Raw genomic sequence first — 20077 nt, 5'->3', positions numbered from 1 at the left:
AACCGACTACTAAATGATCCGTATCCATACGGTCGATTTAGTTCTTCGTACCGATCGACCGGTTCTTAAAATTTTTCCTTGCTCATGAGAGCAATTCTCGAACTCAGTTTGGGGCTCTCAAATGGGGCTTTCACCCAACACAAAAATCATGCATTTAAGTACTAATGTAAATCTTAAAACCCGCTTTTAAAAACATAAATCTTTCATAATCAAAGCCATCAAAAGACTATCAGATCACCATCAAGAAGATTGATGAATAATGTCATGTTGAATCATAAAAGTAGTGAATGGATCATAAATGTAATTTTTTATTATTATCACTACGAAGAATACGCAAAGGAGTTCCAAACTGAGTCTTAAATTCATTCACAAAAACACAAAAAAATTAAGAACAACTCTAAAGGATTATTTATTAAATAAAGCCAAGTAACTCTGGAATAGTCATCAACAAAAGTAACAAAACAACGAAAGCCCAATTTAGAAACAATCGGACAAGGACCCCATACATTTGAATGTACTAAATCAAAAGGTTGATTAGACTGTTGATTAACTCTAGGGGGATAGCTTACACGGTGAAGCTTCCCAAACTGACAGGACTCATAATTCAAACTAGAAATAGACTAAAAACGAGAATCTAAAAGCCTTAAGCTCTGCAATGATGGATGACCCAAATGACAATGGACTTGGTGAGATGATGTCACACTCGAACATGCCATAGATGAAGTATCTTCAAGTAGGTATAGCCCCCCTGATTCAGGACCTCTACCAATCATCTTCTGCGTCGTAAGGTCCTGAAAGACATAGGAATCAGAGAAAAAGATTATAGAACAATTGTAAGTTTTGGGAAACTTATTAACGGATAAAAGATTAAAAGAAAACTCACAAAAATAATGAACAGAAGATAAGGATAAAGAAGGAGTGGCATGAACAGTGATTATACCAGTTTCTTTAGCTAAAGAGCCATCAGCTAAGGTTACACTAGAGGAAGATGCACGAAAGGAGGAAAATATACTTAAGACCCCAGTCATATGGTCCGATGCACCTAAATCAATTATCTAGGGGCAGGAAGTAGTCAAAAGACATACAGTGGCATTACCTGTTTGAACAAATGTAGCAATAGATGGCTAGGAAGACTAAGAAATCTGAAACTAGGTAAAGTGTGTATAATCCTCATCAGATGGCACAACCTAAATGGATGTCAATGGTGCATTCCTAAATGGCTTTATAATGGAGGAAGTATATATGGCACAACCTCCTGGATTTGAAGATTCAAAATATTCAGGCCATGTATTTAAACTAAAAAAGGTATTTTATGGACTTAAACAAGCCCCTAGAGCCTGGTACGACTGGTTGAATAAATTTTTTCTTAACAAAGGCTTTATAATGGGTAAATTAGACACCCCAATATTTGTTAAACATAAGAAAAAAGACTTAATTATTATTCAGATTTATGTTATTGTTATAATTTTTTGTGGTACACATGATTTTTTATGCCATGAGTTCAGTGAATGCATCAGTAGTGAGTTTGAAATGAGTTTGATAGGTGAATTCTTCCTGAGTTTGCAAATAAAGCAAACATCAACTGGTATTTTTCTTTTTCAGACTAAATATATCAAAGAACTTTTAAAGAAGTTTAACATAACTTCTCAAAAGAACTTCTATGAGCACATCTCCAAAATTATCTAAAGATAAGGAAGGTGTTCCTATGGATCCTACTCGATATTGCGGCATGATAGGTAACCTCCTTTACCTAATGGCTAGTAGACCAGACATCATGTTCAGCGTATGTGCTTTGTGTTAAGTTTCAATCAAGTCCAAAGCAATCACATTTTAGTGTCATTAAGAGAATTTTCAAATATCTTAAAGGCACTACAAATGTTAGACTTTGGTATCTGTGAGGATCTGTTTCTTTTTTGGGAACCGCTCGCGTTCACATGCTTGCGCTTGGTGCCTGATTTCGGATGGGGGTCTGGGTTATGCTCCTCGGTTGGAGAGAGGGAAGGAATGCGTCTTCTCAAAGTTCATGATTTATCAGGGGATGGGGGTCATACAATTAAATGAAATGGAGTCAACACCTAGGATTAGGGCCTAGGACCCATTGGTGTAGCCCAAGGCTACAGGATTTCATTTGGTCAGGTCAGAGATTCGGGGTAAGTGGTCAGGTTACAAGAGTGGAAAGGTGTTAGGCACCCACCGAGCCCGAGTATACCGGTCTTTCTACTAGATGCTGGTTTTTGAATATTTTTCCTTCATAAATGTCCTATTTCCACATGTATAGCTAAATCGATGCACAAACTACTTAATTAAATTAACTACTGTACACTACATGGGCATAATTTAAAAGTCTACATTGTTATGGCATTAAAATGCGATGAAAGGATTAAATACTTGTATGCGTTAAACCATTGCAATTATACGAGACGAATCGCATCCCGCAACTCAGGTGGAGACAAAAGACTAGCTTTGTCCTTCGTCGGACAAGTAAATTGACATCGAAAAGTAAATGCTCGGATATTAGGCAAAATAACGCATCGAAAATCTTTGGAGAGTAACCACCCGGATGATGGGCAGCGTAACGGCATAAAGGTGTCGGGTGCTAAGACCTCGGACAGAATAACGGCGTTGGAAAGCTTCTAAAACTAGACTTCTTGGATATTAAGTAGAATAACGGTTAGAAAGCGCCGATGGGTGTCGGGTACTAGGACCTCGGACGAAATAACGGCATCAAAAAGCCTCGAAACTCTAGGAATTAGGAAGTTGGGTAGGGGACTAGACCATGGTAGGCTTAAGGGTTTTGGGTGGAAACGGGTTAGGAAAGGCAAGTCCAGGGGACCGGACTCGGACCGAGGGACGAGACTCGAAAACTTGAATCGAATCGGCGGGGTCCTGAAATTGGAAAAAAAGGAAAAATTGAAAACTAGAGCTCAGGGGTCCCCGTCTCCTCAACTTGGAACTTCTTGAAATGAAGGGTGGGAGGGGGTATTTATAGGCAAAATTTTTGTTTGCGCGGCGCCAAAAAAAATTTTCATTTCGAGTACCAGCGCGTCGCGTAAGTTACGAGGTGGGAAGGTGTTAGGCACCCACCTGCTTGGAGATAAATCGATCTTTCTACTAGATGCTGATTTTTTGAATATTCTCCTTAATAATATATCTTATACTAACATGTATAGGGCTTAAGTTATGATGCACTAATCATGACAAAGAAAGAAAAATCATTTACTATGTACACTAAAATGAATTACTTTAATTGTCTACATTATGCCAAAAATAATGAGAGGAAAGAGACAAATACCTGTCTAAAAATGCAAGAAATAAATGAAAGCGCACCGGGGACAAAATATGTGATGTCCCCACGGCTCGGAGTGGAGACGGACGATCGGCTTGTCTCTCTCTTGTCGGACGAGAATGAGGCTATCACGAGATGAGTTTTGTCACTCGGACTTGGGCGGAGTAACTATATAAGAGATTCTCGTTATACGTATACGAGAACGGAATACTTGAGTGACATGAAGGGTTTTTAAGATTATCAGTACTGATGAGCGGGATAACAATGCCCAAGAGCGAGAAATGAGCTCTATGGTGCGAGGGACCATGGGTGGAAGCAAGGTGGAACTCGGGGGTGGACTGGGGTGTCTCGAGTCACCCGAGGGAAAAGAGTTTTTAAAGGGCATTGCCAGTGTTTCGCGTTCGATTATCGTCATCACTAGGGGTGGCAAAATCCAAATGTCTACATTTGCCCCTCTTTGGCCGAGACCTATGCCAACAACCAAAGGGTAAAGATAAAAGACCGCCTGATTTTGTCACCAAGAGCATACATCACCGCCACTTTGCTCATAGGTGGCGGAGTTGAAGGATTAAAACCGCGTCTCGGTAAAACCATTCGACAAATCTTTTGAGCAACTACTACTGCCGCTTTGCTTATAGACGATGGTGTTCCTTCGGTAAACTTTTCAGTGAGCCTCCTTGGGTCGAGCAACTACTCCATTACTTTGCCCAAAGGTAATAGAGGTCCCTTAGTAAACCTTTCAGTAAACTTCCTTGGGTTGAGCAACTACTATCGCCACTTTGCTCATAGGTGACGACATTTTGAATGATAAAACCTAATTCGGAAAATCACTTGGTGAAGTCTTTTATTTTGAACAATAAAACCTATCTCGGCAAACCATCTGATGAAATCTCTTATTTTGAACGATAAAACCTATCTCGGTAAATCGTTCGATAGCAACTGGTGCTTAATCAGTAAATCTAGAGGATCGGGTGTCCACTGGAGGTCAAAGATCTAATGGCAACAGGCGATCAACAGATCAGATGACAACGGATAATCACAAAGTCAAATGGCAACAGACGATCTAGGAATCAGATGGCAACAGGTTATCAACAGATCAAATGGCAACGGGCGATTCAAAGATCAAATGGAAATACATGATCAACAAATCAAATGGCAACAGGCGATCCAGGGATCGGATGACAATGGGTGATCAACAGATCCAATGGCAATGGGTGATCCAAAAATTGGATGACAACGGGTGATCAACAGATCCAAAAGGGTAATGGGTGATCCAAAAATCGGATGACAACGGGTGATCAAGAGTAATGGTTTTGAGCAACGCTCCGTTGGATTCTGATTTATGAGTGACGCTCGGTAGGAAATTTGACTTTGACCAATACTCGACAGGGATTTGTGGTTTTGAGCAACGCTCGGAAAAATTTTAAGTTTGAGCATCACTCGATTGGAAATCTGATTTTGAGCAACGCTCGATTGAGATTTTTGGTTTTGAGCAACGCTCAGCAAAATTTTGAGCAACATTCGACTAGGAAGGCATTGTGATTGAGTCTCTGTTCGGCATTGTGACTGCATTTAGAAATATGTACAATGAGGTGGCATCGCGATCGAATTTTGAAATGTGTAATGGTGAGACGCCGTCGTGACCGGATTTTGAAATGTGTAACGAAGAGACGGCATCGCAACTGAATTTTGAAATGTGTAACGATGAGACGGCATTGGGACCAAATTTTTGAAATGTGTAACGGTGAGATGGCATCGCGATCGAAATTTTGAAATGTGTAACGATGAGACGGCGGCATCACGACCAAATTTTTGAAATGTGTAACGGTGAGACGGCATCGCGACCGAATTTTGAAATGTGTAACGATGAGACGGCATCACGACCAAAATTTTGAAATGTGTAACAATGAGAAGGCATCGCGATCGAATTTTGAAATATGTAACGATGAGACGGCATCACGACCATCGAATTTTGAAATGCGTAACAATGAGATGGCATCACGACCGAATTTTGAAATGTGTAACGATGATACGGCATCGTGACCAAATTTTGAAATGTGTATGGATGAGACGGCATCGTGACTGAATTTTGAAATGTGTAACGATGAGACAGCATCGCGATCGAATTTTGAAATGTGTATGGTGAGGTGGCATCTCAACCCAAAAATTTTTTTTTTTGCGGTCTTTGCCATGCGGGGCCGTAGTCGAGGTCACGGCATGCACGCCGCTGTGCACAGCCATGGTCCCGCAACCAGGCTCCACTTTTAGAAAATAGAAAGTTTATGTAGGTAAGATTTTTATCTCCCACTTTCTATTTTTTCTTGGGATGCAAGCTTTCTATAAAAAGGAGAAGGGAATATTTCTCCTACCTCTTCTCTCTTCTCCCCTTCTCCTTTCTCCTCTCTTTCCCCCTATAAATACTTGGCTTTGGGTTGTAGTAGTTAATTTTTAGTTGGTTCTAGCTTTCAATTTCAGTTCATTACTTGTAGTAAAGTTTCTCTCTTCTTCTTCTAATCTTTGGTTTTGAGATTCTGGTTTGATTTATGAGCTTAGTTTAATGGTTGTAATAGGTCTTCAAGCTTTAAATGTTTTCAATATAGTTGTAATATCTTAATTCTAGTTTAGTTTTTAAAGCTTTCTAGTCTAAGTTCACCAAGTTGACTTGACAAGACTTGGAGATTTGGAAGATGGAAGCCATGCAAGAGATTATTGAAGTGGACCTTCAAGCTTCTTCAATTACTACATGTCATACAAGGCCTAATTAATTCATGCACTTTCAACTTTGGTAGAAGGTAAGTATTAGTTTTTATTTTTATTTTTGTTCTCTTCTTTCTTCTTAATCTCTTTCTTCTTCCATTGTTTTTATTTTAATCATACTCTCATCCCCTCTAATCCCTCCATTTTATTAGGAATTTTAATTCTCCATTATTTTTATTTTATTCTCATTCTCTACCTCTTTAAATTAACTTCCATGCTTTATAATTTTTATTTTATTATTTATCATCATCATCATGCATTGCTGTTAAGCTCCTAATTTAATTATTTTGTTTAAATTTCAGATTTGGTGGCGCCATTTCAAGTGTGATATCAACTTCAATCCAGGTTCAAAGCTTCAATTAGTTAGCTCTATTTCTTTGATTTCTAATTTTTGATTGTGTGGTTATGGCAATTTAATTCCTCCAATTTCATCAATCCGCTTTAGATGCAATATAGGTTAGATGGATGTGTGTTAGGGCGTAGATGTTTGTAGACCACTATCGTAGTATCCCCTCATTATTTATGTTCACTTTCTTATCCAATGGGTAATAGATATAGACCATTACACAACAACTTTGGTATTATCTAGGCCTATAAACAGATCGATTCGCTCGAATACGAATCAGATGTAATCGAGATTTGGATATTTTCTCGGTCGAATACGGATACCTCTAAACGGATTCGGATGCTTGATCGAATTCGGATTTTCGACCAATTGTTTACACCTTTGCCTTGTGTAACCCGAATCTTCCTTCCCCTAGTGGATACAATTCACTCTCAATCCATAGTTTTAGATCATGATTCTCTTCTCATTTTCTAGAACTCGTTGAATCTTCAAAAACCCTCAAGATCATTATTTACTTAATTTTTTATAATTAAGTATTCGGATTCGGTTTTTATCGGAGTATTTGGATTTTTTTCGGATATCTCTAATCGAATACGGATGCCCTAAACGGATACGGATGTGGATCGAATTTGGATTTTCGGTTATCCATTTACAGCCCTACTAGTACTATTATCCTATCGGCTTCTACAGAGTCGATGTATGCAATCTCTATACCTATCGTTATGGGAGACCATGGAATTCCTTCCCATTAAGGAGTATCCATATTACACTTGCTTTAATTAAAGAAGGAATGAAAAGCAGGCGCACCATACACACATCATATTGAAATAAAATAGCAATTTCTAAGTGGTTATAGGATGGCAAGATCAACGAGAATAATAAAAAAATTATTACACTCACTGAATTAATTATTTAATTTTAATTAAAGCAATATGAAAGGCATGTATCTTATGCATCATGTGATACCACTATCATGGGAAAACTCCATCTTCGTCATCTTCATGCGAACATCCATATAGTATCATCATCATATGAAGCTCTCCATCAAATTTTAGTGTCATTTAATGCTCCATCGACTGAACTTACACTATATTACATTAATGAAAACAAAAGTACAACCTAGATCTATATATATCCCTTGATAAAGAACCCCCTTGGAGAAACCAACCCACCATTTAGGTTGCCCAAGGAGTAGAATACATGAATTTATAAAAAAGAATGGAGGAGAGAAAGCGAGAGATAGATAAAGAGAGATCACATTGCACATCACATCCCATACAATATCAATTAAAGTTAAGCCATCAGCATAGATTTCAATTACATCCATTCCATAACCATATCTAAGTGTAAACCATGGCTCTCCATAATATATTTAACAATTTAAATAGATCTCATGAGTTGTATTTAACAATTAAATACTATCCCATTAGAGTATCACACTACTTTTGTAGATTCCATCACATTCCATGTGATTAAATAATATATTTAATAATTTAAATAAATCTCATGAATTGTAATATATTTAACATTTAAATACCATCCCATTAGGGTATTACACCACTCTTGTGTGATCCCATCACATTCCATATGATCAAATAAGGTGTTTAGAATCTACAACATTGCATAGAAACACTTAGATTCTTCCATTAAACTATTTGATATGGGAATCAAGATTCAATTTCTTTTCTTTTTCCCTAACCAAAACACGACAATTTTTTTTTGTGTGCTTTAGAGAAAAACGTAAAAGACAAGCTGCAGGGCAAAACCATTTTCGGCCACTAGTGCACCTTCATAAGGTGTTCACATGCTGCCAGCTTGGAAGCACACCCCCGCCCGAGCTGTCAGGCTTGGCAGAATTCTCGGCGGGTGCTACTAGGTTGGCAGCACAGCCTAACAGTGCTACCAGTGTTGGCAGCACTGCTTGGCTAGTGTTGCCAAGCTTGGCAGCACCTTCATGTGCCTTTGTGCTCTCCTTGATCGCTGCCAGTGGGCGGCAATTAGGATATGTCCCCCAAAAAAAAATTTAGTATGTAGCATCCATTGGAGAGAATTTTGAAAGAATAAACTCCAATCTCAAAGTATGGGATCATCTCAATAACATTCATGGGAAAAATATGAATAACTCCTGGTTGCACACCATCTCAAACTTGAACGGAAAGGCATGTCTCTGATACCAATTGTTGGAAAACAACCGAGTTACTCAGATGCGCAGTAGAATCGGATCAGATACTAACCTTTGCATTCAAGTTTGAGATCTCTTCCCATAACAAAAAATTAAACGGGAAAATAGGTTACCTTAGAACCGCAAATGTAGTTCATCCTTCAGATAATAGTTCTTCCATACTTGAGCAATGATGGGGATTGTCAATCTTCAACTCTTGAAGCTTCAATCCAATGCAAAGCCAACACGAACATTCAAAAATGATCTAGAGTTTCTAAAACCATAACCGCACACCACCACTCCCAAAGAGACCAAGAGAGAGGAGAGAGAAAGCTAGTACAGCCAATGGTGGGAGCAGACAAGTTCGACTAATAAGCCTAGTCTAGCCGATCTCCCTCCTTTGTGGTGTGCTTTTATAATTATAACCCTTTAGGATTATGTTTGATTCCTTTATTCACTCTCCTAAAGTGAATAGGAAACTTGTTGGCGAAGAAAACTTGACTTGCAATCCAACTTGCTTCTAAAGGGGGAATAGATATACTCTAGGGTATAGTCAATATTTTATCAAATTAAATACTATAATTAAATTACCAAAAACCTATTTTATTTTTCAAATTAATGTCATGCATGATTTGTAAAACCCGTGCCCAAAAAATGCGGGCTAATTTGAAATTTTGTTGGAAGTCCAAAATCCGAAGTCAAAGCTACCAGTACACTGAGGTGCATTGAACCCGTGGTTGAGCTTAAATGGGATAGCCTCGTTTGTGCGGACCTACATACCATTAAGAAGGAAAACTAAGCCCAAGATTCATTGGCCCCTACGAATTCTCAACAGAATGGGACCCATAGCATACTAGTTGGCATTACCATCATCCTTACAAGGCGTCCATGATGTCTCCATGTGTCGGTACTAAGAAAATACGTCAACAACTCAACACATGTACTCTCAGCTGAACCTGAATAGTTGGATGTGGATATGACCTATGAAGAACAACCTACGAAGATTTTGGACATAAAAGAACATGACCTCCGTAACCGCATGGTCACATTCGTCAAGGTACAATGGGAAAAGAGTCCCATAGAGGAGGCATCATGGGAACGCAAAGAGGAAATGCAGGAAAAGTATCCCCAACTCTTCAAGCTACATGGTAAGCAAATTTCGAGGATGAAATTTTTGTAACGTGGGGAGAAATGTCAAACCCGCCCCTGACTGGCTAGGGATTTGAATGAAGGATAGGAACCCCTGACATGGTATCCAAGCACACTGTGGAGTATCACTCCAGTGATTGAATTTAATGGAGAAACCCCGAGGATATCTTCCTACATACCTGTCAAAAGATAGATGTAGACCTTTGTAGTTGTATATCTCACTGCATAATGTACATTCTGAGGAAGATACCATCCCTTGATTCTAGGGCCCTTAGACTCAATTCTAGTTCTAAGCTAAACTAATGATGACCCTCATCACCATCCTATGTTTTAGATAAAACATTTTTAAACCCAAACATCAATTTGCATGATTGATTTGATGATGAGAACCTAATTCCATACATACATCTTAAATCCCAAGAATAAATGACAAATTCTGCTACTTTGCAGATTGACCTTCTCTTAGTTAAAATGATATAACTCCACCACCCGAGCTCCATTTGTGTTGATTCTAATTTTTTTGGAAACTAGACTTATAGAGCTGCATTTTTATAGAAGACACCATTACCTAGTTATGACTCTAAGTTAGTTAAAAGTTCACTTCAAGTTGCTATCAAAATCGAATCCTGCTGTCTTGACAGGTTGACCTTTGTGTAATAAAAATAACATAACTCCATAATCCAATATTAATTTTCTTTGATTCTAGTTTTTATAGAAACTAGATTCATAGGGCTTCATTTTCTTAGAAGGAACCATGATCCAATTATCTCTCTAAATGGACTGAAATTTTATTTCAATCCAAACAATTCTGCAGCTGAAATCTCTAGGCGATGGCACTGGGCGATGCGCACATCACCCAGAGTGCAAAACTGCATTAATTTAGTGATTTAATCTGTGGAGACCACCCATATTGGACAAGGGCACCCTCCATAGGATGAGGGGAGTCTGGGGGACCACCTCATGCCCTCGAACCACTGTAGACCCCACCAGAGTGCTCAGAATGACTAAGAATGTGGTTAAAAATGCATTTTCAAAAGTGGCCTTGGCAGCCAAACAGGCCTTAGTCATGGGCTGGCCTATAAATAGAGGACCTCAGCCTTGTTTTAAACCCTATTTCACTACTAAAATCGTGGGAGAGAATAGAAGAGAGAAAAGAGGGAGAAAAGAGAGGAAGAAAAAGAAGAAAAGAGGAGAAGGAAGGAAGGAGACTGCAGCCTACACCTCTGGGCCTAGATTTCGTGCCTTCTCAGACCTATGCAGGTATAAACACCTATGCTCTGTCTGCTGCCTTGATGATTTACTACTTTCCTCTTTGAATCTCTGTGATTTTGTTGAGTTTCTAGCCATCTGGCAGCCCAGAATGGCTGGGAATTGCCTAGAACTGCTCCAGATCTTCCATGCTCCAAGATCTACCATGCAAGCATGGAGCATGGAAGATCTGAGATATTTGAGTAAAAATACAGATTTGTTTTGCTGGTCTTGAAGCCGAAATCTGGCTGTGCATGGCTGCACTACCAGATGCATTGTTATTTGACTGTTTGGAGTCCTGATTGCATGCCCTAGCTGCATGGAACCTAATCCTAGGTGGTAGCAGCTTTGGATTACTATTTTATACCTAAAACCAGCTTTGCATGTAGTCAAAACAGTATTTTGTAACTGAAGAAACCGTGGGTTACTATTTACTGGGCTGTCTGGGCAGTTTCTGGCAGCCAAGTGGTGGGCCCAGGTGAAAATCCACAAGGATCAGTGCAAAGTATACCCATGGGGGTCCAAGATGACCTAACATGCATGAGGAGAGGATCCATGCACTGCCCGTGGTTCAAAACCTTGGAATCTCAACCTGATTCCGATTTTGCAATCTCTGGGTGATGGCACTGGGCGATGCAGACATCACCCAGAGACATCACCTAGTGAATGAAAACTTCATTGTTTTGCTGATTTGACTTAGGGGACCTCCACATATGGACTATAAATAGTGTAAGGAGGTGGAAAATGACTAAAATACCCCTCCTCACATATATCCATAATCATGAACACCTTGGATACCCAAGTGGGCCCCGCAAGGCTTGGAAACCCTGTCTATGTTGGTCCTACAACACTGTTGACCTGGGGACTGTGTTGTAAGACTGTTGAGACCTAGAACCATGTACTACAGCCGTAAAATACCCTATTGACCTTAAACCACATTCTCCGAATGATGCACCGAGACATAGGCCTAAAGCCCAGTGCAAGGCCCAGAGAATTCCAAGTGATCTCGGACTGAGCACCGAGTCAGACCAGTGAGCCTAGACCAACACTAGGTTATCCAAAATAGTTTGAATAATTAAAATAACACATTTCTAATTTATTACTTTAGGATTTGATTTCGTGCTCAAGGTGCACAGCCAGATACCGGCCGGAACTGAACAAATAACTGAACCGGTAGGATCAAACCAAGGTGAGTGGAATTACACCATGAGTGTAGGTGTAACATGACTGATGGGTCATGACAACAACAACAATATTTACTATCTTTAATTACTTTAAATTATTTTATATTCTCATTTGAATTCTGAATCTTATCTGATGAACATTGGAAATGGATGATAATGCTTGTATGTGGAATTGCTAGATTAGATGTCATAGCCGGCTTGGAAATGAGGCCTGTGGTAGCCCGTATTATGGGATTCAGTTGACACCACCTGACTCATACGATGCCATATAGACATGGGGCCAGAGTTTCATCACCCGTGCTACGCACCCTTGCCAACAAGGGTTAAGGTGTTGGATGCCTGTGGGAGCGACCGTATAATCCTTGAGCTATATGCCGGGCTTTACGCCATAATTAATGTCAGGAGTTATATGCCGGGCTTTACGCCATAATTAATGTCAAGAGCTATATGCCGGGCTTTAAGCCACAATTAATGTCAGGAGCTATATGCCGGGCTTTAAACCACAATTAATGTCTGGAGCTATATGCCGGGCTTTAAGCCACAATTAATGTCAGGAGCTATATGTCGGGCTTTACGCCACAATTAATGTCAGGAGCTATATGCCGAGCTTTAAGCCACAATTCAATTATGAGTTATATGCCAGGCTTAAAACCATAATAAGGAAAAGAAATGTGACCTTGAGCTATATGCTGGGCTTCAAGCCACAATTCAATTACGAGCTATATATTTGGCTTCAAGCCACAATTCAATTACAAGCTATATGCCAGGCTTTACGCCACAATTAATGTCAAGAGCTATATGTCGGGCTTTATGCCACAATTAAAAATGGAAAAGAATTGAGCTAAATACTAACGATTATCCCACAGGTTAATCACAGAGGGCTGGTCGGGCTGACCTTGGTGAACGAATGTAGGAGCTGACTGGTCCTCTCCGACAACTCAATGGGTGTATCGCGGGAAGGGGTAACTAAGCTCGCACCAGAGATACATGTATTGGGGATTGTAGTAGCACTAACATGCCTTAGTTGTGATGTTAGGTGGCTAATAAATAAAATGAACTACACCTCATGTAGGACTCATTTGGTTGTGCTTGCATGTGCATGCATGGTTTATATTTCATTCACGGGCTCGGTGGAGCTCACACTCTTGTATATTCTCTTTTAGTTGATTTTGCAGGAATGGGTTTGCCAATGGGCGAGGAAGCTATCGATGGAATTGTAGATCTTCCTCATCTCGTTGCTTAGCAATGATTTTGTTATCATTTAAGTTTCTTTCTTTCAAGAAGTGTAATTACCAAGATAATGTACTTATTGGACATAAATGGATATGTATATAGTATAACATAGGCAATTGGGATTTGTTTATTGATGATATAGATCATCTGCGGGTAGTCTGATCTTCCGTGGCACTTTAATATTCTCTTAATTATCTTTTTACCCTCATGGTGTGATTTGTGACATGTAAGTACTGCTTCTTGATCCTTGGGGATTGGCGGATGTCGTAGGATGTCTGGGTCACTTGCCTAAATCCTCCCAGGGGGTGGTTTGGGGTGTGACATAATTAAACTCTTTAATTTTCATATAGGACCCTCCACTAAACAATATCCATCATACATGTCTTAAATCAAGGATTTTGTGATCATAGTCGGATGCTAATAACGCAATCAAACATCGCAGAAATAATATGCTAATACATTTGATAAATAGAAAATAAATTTTGCAAATAATTTTAAAAAACTCCACTGGTACTAGATTCCAATCCGATTGATCACAAACTTTCTCTCTAACCGATATTCCCCAATCAAGGGTAGTGGATTACATGTTTAGCATCTCTTTCGTTCACGATGCACCATCATGAATCCTGCACATTAATATGTCGTCCATATGACTATCAATCATTGGTATACCAAAACTCGTAATGTAACACTGTAACAATAAGGATAAAGGGTCACTAGTGACGGGTACGCATCTTTCCTTAATACAACAGGTAGTAACACATGTGAGAACCAGATTCTTTTCTATACACACATACTATGTGTACTTACAATTATGCCCAAAAAAATAACTTTTCTAGTGACATGCAATGTAACGACCATATGAATAAGATGTCTGGTCCTATCCCTAGTCGAGAACTGTTTTGGGTGAAAACCCATTGAACAAACTTATAAGCCCATAAATAAATTCATGCAATAATAGTAATTAAATTTATTTATTCCAAAATAATTTAGGTTTGATGGACATACTCCAACAGCCACATCATATTTCTAAGGAGTATTTGTACTTATTTCTTCTTCTATCTTGATGCAAAAAAAAATCAGTGAGGAAGAAGAAGATTGACAAGAGAACGAAGTATGAACTATGATGAGACTTATGGAAAGAAAAAAATCAATAATATTTGGAGGAGGTTACCTAGAGAATTTTTTCTTGGGAAGATGAAGTGACCCCTAAGGAATCACAAACATGGAGATCGATGTGTCACAACCATAGTTAGCAAAAACGGGAACAACAAAAAAAATAGTCTTACGGTACGGGTTTTAAACGGTAAAAATTTACAAACGGGCAATCAAATATAACGGTAAAAAATAGAAAATGGATGGTATGGGTTTTAAACGTTTATATTTCAACAAAACAGAACCAAAAGAACGACATCATTGTCATATAAATTGAGGAATTTTTGTTTGAAGTACAAATGCTTTTAATTTTGGTGTCCGTACATTGACTTTGAGTTGAAGGTGATATCATGAAAAATGTAGCCCTTCGAATCATATTTACGTCGATGAAAGAATTAGGTCGATCAGGGTTCGGAAGAGAGAAATATGGTCAGTTAAGTAAGCCATTGTTCAATAAGTCCAAGGTCTTAAAAACGCCAAAAAAAATGGGAACATGTTTTAAACGCATTTAAAATAGGAATGCTTGCCGTTTGCCTTTTTTCCTATATGTTTGGGAAACATACAAAAAAATGTGTTTAAAATGATAAAACACGAGAACGTGTTTAAAACGATAAAAAACGAGAACACGTATAAAACGGACGTGTTTTTGCTTACAGAGGTCACAACCTTTGAGAACTAATACCCGCAAGATTTCAAATCTCTTCGATACCAATCAACCGTGTTGACACATCCGGTTGACTGCCACAATTAGGTAGTCTAATTTAAAAACTTTCCAAAATGCTTCTCTTCTAAGCATTATGATCCCATTCTTGGGCTTATCCAATATAGCTCAAGCTTTTAGGAGATATAAAACATAAGACATATTGGGTTAATGCTAAAAATATTGTAGAGTGGTCATTAATTCATTTCTTCATCATTTAAGAGATTTTTTTTTGGTAAAAATCATTTAAGAGATTGACCACTATATATAATAGTATGGTACTAGATTTTTTTTTGGGTCGAAATAGTATGGTACTAGAAATACCAAATACTTATGTTGTTGCGTGTGAAAACCTCCGGTACTTGGTTCGCCCGTGGATGAACCTACAAAAACCAAGCAATGAGCGCAAGAGGGCCGGTGTGGCTCCGGCCTAGGACTCTCCGATGCTCAAGTCAGGTCTCCAACGCGACAGCGTAACTGCCTAGTAAAAAGCAAGATGTGGAATAGTGCTCCATACCTGGGTATTTATAGAGTAAGGAGGAGATGAGACGGTTGGGAGAGTCCTAGTATGGTAGGAGTCCTTCTTTCGGAAGGTTCTCTCGCGTGGAGCGGAGTGGAGAGTTATTTTCGGGGTCGGACTCTTATTAAGGTAAGAGTCCATGTAGAGTGTGATTCCGTGTTGCGCTGGGATCGTGGCTCGGTCCTCATCCCGTGATTCTCGGGATGTGCTGACGTGGCCCGGAGATCCCCGGTGGGGTGCTATGAGAGCCTCAATGGAGGAGGGCTCGGCCTACGAGGTTGACCCGTGGGGTCGGCAATGGAGGTCGGCCCGGGAGGAGGTTGGTCTCGGCCATGAGGTCGGCTAGGAGTCTATGGCTGACCCGTATAATCTCGGCCTCAGCCATCGGCCAGCTCGCTCAAACCAGGCTTTGTCAGGTGACTTATCGGATATGGGGTCGGCCCAATTTCCTGCTCGGCCCAACTCGGTTCTCGGACTGAGGTCGGGTCGGCCACATGGCAGCCTCTGATAGGTGGGGTGTTTTATGCCTCATCACAGGCCCCCCCACTCATCAGGTGTCAGCTCGGCGTTGATGAGTGAAGTTTCCTGGCGCTTGTCCGGAAGATTCTTGCGGTTGGGCCGAGATTATTTATTGCTCATGGATTTGACGTTGCACGATCCGGACGGTTGGGTGTCCGTGCCACATCAGAGTCATTATGGCGGGCTCGGAATTCAAACGCCCTTTGATCTGGGCCGTTGGATCATGCTGAGCTCTGGTCGGCCGTTGGATCAGTAAAACCCAAGGATTATAAATAGGCGACTCCTAACTATTCATTCTTCACTGCTCTAAGTTATTGACTTCTCGGTAAGTTTGGAACCGTCAACTCGGTAGATCTCGTCGTTTGCTCGCTCGTGATCGACTCGGCCGAAGCTTCGTTCGTGATCGACTCTTCTTCAACCAAGAAGTCTTCTCCGCCCAGATGTCGATTGGTAGTAGTCCTATGGGCGAACTCTCGCCAGGGCGAGGCGCGAGTCCGAGCCGAGAACTCCCCACTCGCTCTCCCACCATAGACCTGTTGGGCTCGACCTCGACGAGCCCGATGTAGTGGAGCTCGTCAGGCCGAGGTGGCCGACCCCCGCTACCCATGGAGTTTGACCACGCGGCCCAATCCACGCCCGCAGACCGGGCCGAGAACTCTGGGTCGTCCTCATCTGATGAGGAATCAAGCGAGGGAGATTCGTCCGAGGTGGGGGTTGGCTCGGTCAGCTCGTCTACCGACGCCCCTGAGCCCGAGGAAGGCAGTGTCGGCACTGTTCCGAGCATGATCACGGAGGCCGACCTTGACTATCTGAGGACGACCTACGCCATCCCCGAGGACATTCAGCTCCGAGTTCCTAATCCCGGGGAGATGGCCTGCTTCATCAGGCCCGGCGAGGTGGCTCTGTACGAGACGCCCTTCAAGTATGCATTTCGGCTCCCCGTTCTCAGCCTGGTGGACCAGATCTTGGACCACTTCCACCTGTCTCCTGGTCAACTGGTGCCGAACTCTTGGCTGGCCGTGTACGGCTTCTACGCCCTGTTCTGCGAGATGGGCCGAGGTGAGAGCGTGGCGCTTTTCTCTCGGCTCTTCTTCCTGAAGAAGTCTCCCGAGAAGGGGTGGTATTACTTCTGCTGCCAATCAGGGAAGAGTGCGGCTCTAGGCGGTCACAAATTTCTGGTCGGCACGCCGACCTTCAACAAGTATTGGAAGCCCCATTTTTTCTTTGCTTCCATTCCCAACAGCCCTCTCCGAACCGAGTGGAAGGAGATGAATCTGAACTATGTAAATAGAGTACTACCCCTGACCGAGAACGAGATGACCTCGCTCGACCTGATCCCCCAGCGTCCGCCCTTCGATGTTCTCCAGCTTCAGGACGAGGGGTTTCTTCAGAGTTGGCATATGACCCCTGGTAGGAACCCTTGCCGAGCTTATCTCAATTGTCCGAGCCGACCCCTTTACTTAGTTTTCTTTTCCTTTTCTGACTTGTTTTTTATGTTTTCGGTTTCTCTTGCAGTGGTCGGCCACATTCCTCCAATGGACACAGCTCGGTTGAAGGCCGAGACTATCTCGGATAGGAAGAAGAAGAATGCCGAGAAGAGACCCCGGGGCGAGTCCTCCAAGGCCTCCAAGGGTAAGGGGGTGATGCCGGGACCATCGGACGCGGTGGTCGGTCTGGAGGCGGAGAAGAACACGGGTCAAGCCGGGTCTCCGAGGAAGGGGAAAGGCCAAAAAGGCGAGAGGAGCCCGCCGAGAGACATCAAACGCCAAAAGCTCTCGGTAAACCTGAGGAGTGGCGGCCTTCCGCCCGTGGCTTCTCCCACCAACATCTCCCGATACATCCTGGGGAGGGCTTCGGCCAACAACGTCCCAGTGAGGCCGACCTGGCGCCTCTTCCCTGGGGACTCGGCCTTGACGTCGGCCGCTCACGCCAAGGAATGGCTGGATGCAGGTCGGCTCCCAGCCGACAAGGAGAAGCTCGAGGCGCTGTCCGACCCTGAGCTCCTCTCCACCCTATTTCAAGACTTCAATATGGTAAGTTTCCCTGTCGGCTCTTGCATATGATCTGATGTGTGTAGTTTATCCTGATTTTTGTTCTCATGCTTTTTTGTAGGGGTTCGCCAAAGCAGTGGAGACCATGCTCGCTTGAGCGGCTCTCGACCGAGAACTATTCCTTCGACGTCCAAAGGCAAGAAGGCTTATCGGACGCCTGGATGCCGTTGAGGCGTCGGGAGACCCAAGAGAAGCTCATCGCTGCTGAGGCCGAAGTGGAGAGCTCTCGGCCGAGGTGGTCGGGCAGAGAGAGAAGGTCCGGGCTCTGCGAGCTTGGCTCACCGAGGTGAAGGAGAAGGCCAAGGAAGATCTGGCCACGGCTCGGAGCGGGCGGTCGCCGACTATCTCCAATCGGAGGAGTACGCCGACATCGCCATGAGATCGGGAAGCCTCCCTTCGCCGAGGGTTTTGAGGCAGCCGAGCTGAACTTTTGGCCGAGATCAAGGCGGCGTGCCCGGATCTCAATCTCTCCCGTGTTGATGATGATGCGACTACCTTCGCGGGGAGATGGGAGATGAGGAGGAGCCGAGGTCACCCAAGCTCGCCCCTTGAGGCACCTACTCCGGCCGACGTCCTCCCTGGGAGCTGGACCCCAAGACCCTGCCGCCAAGCCCAGTACCGTGGATGCTTTCGAGGTCGCCTCCAAGCCCCACGCCGAGGAGACAAAGATGTAAAAATATTTTTATTTTTATTTTTATTTTTTTTTTTTTTGTGAGGCCGAACTGCCCAATTTTGTAACCGTGCCGATCAGTCGGCTTACAATGAATAAAACAACTTATTTTTGCCAGAATTTGTCTAAGTATTTGAACTCGGCGCCCTCAGTATTCTTTTCCTTGCGTATTCTGTTTTGTTTGTGGCCAAGCTGCCGAGTCGTTTCACTAGCCGTGCTTAGGAACTCGTCTCTTTTTTATCCATGCCTCATGTGGTCGGTGGTCTCGGTCATACAACGCGCGAGGTCAATGTGATCCTCGCTTTGGTTGGTTAACTCGCCTTTCCCTTCGGTCCGATTGGAGAGGCTATTATATAAGCGGACTCGTGGCCGAGTATCCTTCCTGGCCGAGCCTAATGCCTTAGCTTAATTTTGTACTTTGTTAGGTTCGGCCAACCAGGGATGTCGGCCCTTAAGAGGTTGGCCAGGTCAATGAGGACCGGTCTTACGACTCGGCTACCGACCTACGAGGGTCAGTCTTTGAGGTCAGCCTGGCCTATGAGGACCGGTCTTACGACTTGGCTGCCGACCTATGAGGGTCAGGTTTTGAGGTCGGCCAGGTCTATGAGGAGCCGGTCTTACGACTTGGCTGCCGACCTATGAGGGTCGGTCTTTGAGGTCGGCCAGGTCTATGAGGACCGGTCTTACGACTTGGCTGCCGACCTATGAGGGTCGGTCTTTGAGGTCGGCCAGGTCTATGAGGACTAGTCTTACGACTTGGCTGCCGACCTGTGAGGGTCGGTCTTTGAGGTCGGCCAGGTCTATGAGGACCGGTCTTACGACTTGGCTGCTGACCTATGAGGGTCGGTCTTTGATGTCGGCCTGGTCTATGAGGACCGGTCTTATGACTTGGCTGCCGACCTATGAGGGTCGGTCTTTGATGTCGGCCTGGTCTATGACGACCGGTCTTATGACTTGGGAGCTTGCCAATACGTTGAGTGTTGGAGAAAAGACTTTATTGAATCAAATGTCGGAACTGAAGCCGAATACAAGCATGCTCAATTATTGAAAAAACTTTTTCAAATTTTCCGAGTTCCAAGGTCTCGGTACCTTCTTGCC

This window comes from Telopea speciosissima, chromosome 3, assembly GCF_018873765.1.
Source record: "Telopea speciosissima isolate NSW1024214 ecotype Mountain lineage chromosome 3, Tspe_v1, whole genome shotgun sequence".
NCBI lineage: Eukaryota > Viridiplantae > Streptophyta > Magnoliopsida > Proteales > Proteaceae > Telopea > Telopea speciosissima.
This window is presented reverse-complemented; position numbering follows the sequence as displayed.